This window comes from Colobus angolensis, unplaced genomic scaffold (genome assembly GCF_000951035.1).
Source record: "Colobus angolensis palliatus isolate OR3802 unplaced genomic scaffold, Cang.pa_1.0 Scaffold32, whole genome shotgun sequence".
NCBI lineage: Eukaryota > Metazoa > Chordata > Mammalia > Primates > Cercopithecidae > Colobus > Colobus angolensis.
Window position 1 is genome coordinate 6482292 of NW_012116488.1, and position 6000 is coordinate 6488291.

Consider the following 6000-nt stretch of genomic DNA (forward strand, 5'->3'; position numbering starts at 1 on the left):
TAGAGACACTGAAAATTGTGATGGTTGCATGACTCTGAAAATACTAAAAACTACTGATTTGTACAGTTTAAGTGGGTAATTTGTATGGTATAGGATTATACTTAAAGAAAATACCGGCCGGGCGTGGTGGCTCAAGCATGTAGTCCCAGCACTTTGGGAGGCCGAGGCGGGCGGATCACAAGGTCAGGAGATCGAGACCATGGTGAAACCCCGTCTCTACTAAAAATACAAAAAATAGGCCGGGCGCGGTGGCGGGCGCCTGTGGTCCCAGCTACTCGGGAGGCTCAGCCAGGAGAATGGCGTGAACCCGGGAGGCGGAGCTTGCAGTGAGCCAAGATCGTGCCACTGCACTCCAGCCTGGGCGACAGAGCAAGACACCGTCTCAAAAAAAAAAAAAAAAAAAAAAGAAAATACCTACATACACATATAAATAACATTTTTAGAAGTGTAATAGGACAGAAGGTGTAGAAACTGCAAGGGGTGGTAAAGAACGAACAGACTAGGAAATAGGTTATTCTTTTTTACTCATTTTTAAATTTTTTGAGACAGAGTCTCCCTCTGTCATCCAGGCTGGAATGCAGTGGTGCTCACTGCAACCTCTGCCTTCTGGGCTCAAGTGATTCTCCTGCCTCAGCCTCCTGAGTAGCTGAAATTACAGGCATGAGTCACCATGCCTGGCAGGAAACAGGTTATTTTTTTGAGGCATCTGTTCTCAAAGAGAGTAACAAGTAATAGTAGGGAGTTTTTGTTATTGTTTTGGTTTTTATTTATTTTTCAGCATGAAGGAGAATGAAAAATGTCTGCAGCCAGAAAAAAAAAAAAAAGGAATGACTAGAGGAGTCAGAACAAGGGAGGCTAACTGGTCAAGGGATAATACAAAGCATAGTAAGAAAGTTAACCTTAGAAAGAAAGCTCTTTTTTTCCCTAAGAAGGGAAGGAAAATTTTGAGAAGGATATTTTTAAATAATCTTTTAAGGGGGAGGAAGTACCTCCATATTCTCTAGGAAGTAGAATACCAAGATATCTGTTGAGAAGAAAGGGACAGAGTGGGGAACAGTGTTAGGAATAACCCAGTGGAGATGAATAGAAAAGAATCTCGGTCCACAAGTGGATAAATCATAAGTATATTCAATTTTGTTTTACCTTCTGTTATTGGTCAAACTCCTGGTCCCTTTAGGTTCCAAGGCAGTATATAAACAATTCATGAAATGTAGTAAAAATATTATGGACATAAACAGAATAGAGATAGTCCTCAAAATCGTAGAACTCCCTGAAAAAGTTTTTGTCTCAGGTCTATAAACCCGTTCCCTATTACTCTTCAATTAAAGAGTAAAGTTATAAATTTTCTCATTAGCAGCTTTTTTTTCACAAGACCGTAAAGTTATAAATTTTCTCATTAGCAGCTCGTGATTCCTGTGAAAATGACTGATATTTATGAACTCTGCAAAATAAAAATCCATACACAAGCAACCTGTCAAGGCATTTTAGCAGCACCTTTCAGGAATGCGCTTCATAAATATCATTTTACATCTTAAAAGACTAAATACAGCCAGGTGCAGTGTCTCATGCCTGTAATCTCAGCACTCTGGGAAGCTGAGGCGGGTGGATCACGAGGTCAGGAGATAGAGACCATCCCTGGCTAACATCGTGAAACCCCATCTCTACTAAAAATACAAAAAAAGAAAAAGAAAATTAGCTGGGTGTGGTGGCGGGCACCTGTAGTCCCAGCTACTCCGGAGGCTAAGGCAGGAGAATGGTATGAACCCGGGAGGCGGAGCTTGCAGTGAGCTGAGATCGAGATTGCACCACTGCACTCCAGCCTGGGTGACAGAGCCAGACTCCAACTCAAAAAAAAAAAAAAAGACTAAATATATTTTCTACATTTAGAATTATGGAAACAATAGTAAATGTCACCACTCAATTATCTCACCCAATATCGAAATCCCCTCTTAGTTTGGCCACTTACCAATGGAAACCTCATTACTTTATAAAACAGCCTATGGCATTGCTGGGTATCAATAACTGGTGTTCACATAATTCCTATATTCCTATATTGATTTTTATCTGTTCTGTTCATCCCCTAGATCTGCTACACAGATGGCATAAAAGAATTCATGAATGAAATCTACCTTTTAGCGACTCTTTAACTTCTACCAGGGTCCTTAAACTAACCTTTGAAAATACATTTCCCTTATCTATTGATTGTCTTTCAAATAGGTAAAAGCAATTTTTACATTCTCTTCTCTAGGGCAAACAAATCTAACCATTTTTCTCATCATGACTTTTTTTTTAGCGTTTCAAGTCCTCCCTAAATATTAGGAATCAAAACAGATATGATGTGCATAGTACATGGGAGGGGGGTGGTAACTAACATTCAGTAACATGTCCATTGTGTGTCTGCTGTGTTGTAGCCATGCCTGCAAGCTAGTTTTCTTATCCTCACAATTTATCACTGAGAAAATGGAGCCAGAGACACCAAGCAACCTAATTCACAGTTAGCAAGCAGCAGCCACAATTTGTCTTACTTTATACCAAGATACTGCCTTCCCTCAATCTAGACACTGCTTTTCTTCTGTAAGTGGAACATTACATCCCAGAACCACTTTTTTCAAGCCAGGAAAACTGAGATTTTGTAAATGTAATCACACCAACTAAATTTATTTATTTAAAAAAATTTTTTGAGACAATCTCACCTAGTAAATTTATATCTGGTTGGTTCTGGCCTATTATTATATTTCAGCCTTTAAGAACTCTTTGATTTCCGAGTGTCATCTAATGTGCGGCTGATTATCACTACAGGGTTTGAGTGCATTTATTAACTTGACAATCATGCTGCTTATATATTTAAAGTCGGTAATAAAAAAGTGTTAATCAGAGCAAGGGCAAGACCAGAGTCCTGTAGCATATCTCCAAAGACATCTCCCCAGGTTTACATCAACCCATTAATCAACATTTTGGGGTTGGTAATTTGCATGGATATCAATCCATCTAACCACACCTTATCTAATGCATATTTAACTGTTGTATCTAGATACAGTATTAGAATCTTGTTGCAAGACTGTGTCCTAAATAAACTTAAATGAACTTATGTCCAGCAATCCCCAATCACCATCAGTCTAGTAAACTGTAACAAAAGGAAATGATTTGTGTCACCTGGCTTTTTTTTTTTTCTTTTCTTTTTTTTTTTTTAGACGGAGTCTCGCTCTGTCACCCAGGCTGGAGTGCTGTGGCAGGATCTCAGCTCACTGCAAGCTCCGCCTGCCGGGTTCACGCCATTCTCCTGCCTCAGCCTCCTGGGTAGCTGGGACTACAGACAGGCGCTGCCACCTCGCCCGGCTAGTTTTTTGTATTTTTTAGTAGAGACGGGGTTTCACCGTGTTAGCCAGGATGGTCTCGATCTCCTGACCTCGTGATCTGCCCTTCTCGGCCTCCCAAAGTGCTGGGATTACAGACTTGAGCCACCGCGCCCGGCCCACCTGGCTTTTTCTTGAGACAGGGTCTTGCTCTGTCACCCAGGCTGGAGTGCAGTCACGTGATCACGGCTCACTGTAGCTTTGATCTCTGACTCAAGTGATCCTCCTGCCTCAGTCTCCCTAGCTACCACAGGCATGCACCTCCACATCTGGCTAATTTTTAGATTTTTTTTGTAGTGATGAGGTCTCACTATGTTGCCCAGGATGGTCTTGAACTCCTGAGCTTGAGTGATCCTCCAGCTTTGGCTTCCTAGAGTACTGGTATTATAAGCGTGAGCCACCACCTCTGGCCTCACCTGGCCTTTTCTTATTGAAGCTCTGTTGGCTTGAGGGAATCAGCTCTCCTTTCCCAAGTACTCAAACTTGTCGGCTCTTCCAACAAGATTCTAAAACAGTTTATGAATAGGTTCCTAGCAGCCAAGAGCCATCGAATGGTTCTGTGTGAAAACTGAGAAATTTACCAGACTCTAGTCTTCTATCATTAACTGCACTTTTAGGATTTTTCAAAATTTATGAATAATGATTTTATAAAGTCATCTGCAAATACTGTGGTATACAATTTACCTGAGCTTAAAAATATGATCACTTTGTAATCTCGTCAATTACCTTGAATTTAATTTCCCTAGATTTTTTTGCCCTCATCCAGTTTTAAAGAAAACAAGCAGAAAACACTGTCCTCCCTTTCAGACACTCAGCAGAGTCACTGCTTTCAAATACAGCGTCCTAAAATGAACTAGCCCATTTTATAGGCCACGGCTATGACCAATGTTTCTTTATGACATTCAATTTTGGAAAGAGCATTTAACATTTAAGAACCTCATTAACCACTCGAATAGTTTTTATTGCTTGTTGGTGCAAACTACATTTTCAAAATGGAACAAATTTAAACAGGATTTGCCTAGAAATCGACTAATATGCTTGAATACTGCGTCACAGTATAATCGAAATGAGATACAAGAGGGAAAAAAACCCCTAAAAGACACCAGTGGTAGTCGCTCTGAATAAAACAATCTCGGATAATTACTATATTCATTGTCAAGATTATTTAACAGGTAAGCATCCTAAGGGCATAACTTTAATCCAGATGTCTATCAATACTACTACCATTACCACCATCTATCCATTCTTTCATTCAGCAATACGGAGGGCTTATTAAACGTCAGGCAGTGTTCCAGGCGCTGAAAGCTCCTCGCTTTCATTCTAGGAACATCATTCATACAAACTTTTAGTGGGCACCTACAATTGCAAGGCATTGTGCTAGATATCTGTAAAGAGCGATTTAGATCGAGATACACAAAGATCACCAAGTTTCCCTTAAAAACATAAAAGACCAGCTTTAAGAAATGCTCTTAGAAATAGTTCCTAACCTCAGATGACTTAGCGAAAGCTCCGTTTAACTGGCAATCTAAATTTAGCGAGCACTACCGAGCCTATCTTGGGCAGACAACAGTTTAGAAGCTGTCAGATAACCTCTAGACTTAGGCTCCAATTTTCTAAAGAACAAGTTCTCTCATAACAAACCAAAGCAACCACCAGGAGCGGGTCCGTAAAGACGACGTGTCAGCAAGAACTAAATCTAAACGCGGAAGTGCCTTTTCCTCATTCTTAGTCGCACCCTCGTTACGTGGCTCTTCAAAAGTCCAAAGTCCGAGTACCCTAGACATGGAACAACCTCCAAAAAGTCTCAGGCCTAGCCAAGGTTGGGACCAATACGCCGCGAAATAATCGGGGAGATAATGAGTTGTCTGTGGCTGTGAGACTGTGCGCGGTTAACACCCCTGCCCCTTTTGCCCAACCCCTAGAAAGTCCCCGAACTCTGACTGCCCCCCCAGCGCGAGGGCCGCTACCAGTTCTAGAGTGAGCCCGGCCTCCCTGCCCCGCCCCGGCGCCTCAGACCCTCTCTACACGCCCGCCCCACAGCCCCGCGCCGCCCGCTAAGTTCAATGTGTACCGGAGGTTAGTGGAGGGAGGCAGAATCCGGAAAGAGACTCCGCCAGTGGATGGCGGCGGCTGACCATAACCTACTCCGACCGCCAGATACGCAGGAGGTGGGCGGTGCTGCCCGCAGTCGGTGGGTCACTCACCTCTCGCTTCAGGCAAGCCCCTTAGCGACGTCTCTCCTTGCCGACTGCGGCCATCTTGCGTGTGGAATGTCGGGGAACTACGTCATCACGCTGCGTCTTGAGACGATAACCAAGCGACCGGAGGGGCGGAGAGAGTAGGACGCCTGTCAACCAATGGGAAGAAAGCAGAGCTCTCCAAAGAGGAACAAGCCGTCGCTCTCCTCCCAGCCCGCCCGCCCGCCCCGCGGGACAGTGGCTGCTGCGTGCAGGGGGAGGAGCCAGCCACAGGGCCCATCCCGTCGGTCCCGCCCCTTGGAGCGGAAAAAAAAAAAAAATGCATTCTGGAGCAACCGAACCTGCTAACGGAACTTGGGCGCGTAGGCGGGGCCCGGGTCGAGATTCGTCCAATCAGAGCTCTGGCGGGGGCGAACGCAGCCAATTGCGACTTCGGGGTTGGCGGCCGC

At 43.8% G+C, this 6000-nt stretch overlaps 1 protein-coding gene across 1 annotated transcript in view; it reads right to left on the minus strand.

The window, feature by feature from the left end:
- CCNK (cyclin K) overlaps window positions 1–5888 on the minus strand; it is a 30772-nt gene extending 24884 nt beyond the window's left edge. The window contains exons 1-2 of the mRNA XM_011951588.1: window positions 5804–5888; window positions 5558–5700 (exon numbers count right to left, since the gene is read on the minus strand). The gene's annotated coding sequence lies outside the window, so the exon portion shown is untranslated. The remainder of the gene's footprint in view (window positions 1–5557; window positions 5701–5803) is intronic.
- Between the last annotated feature and the right edge of the window lie 112 nt (window positions 5889–6000).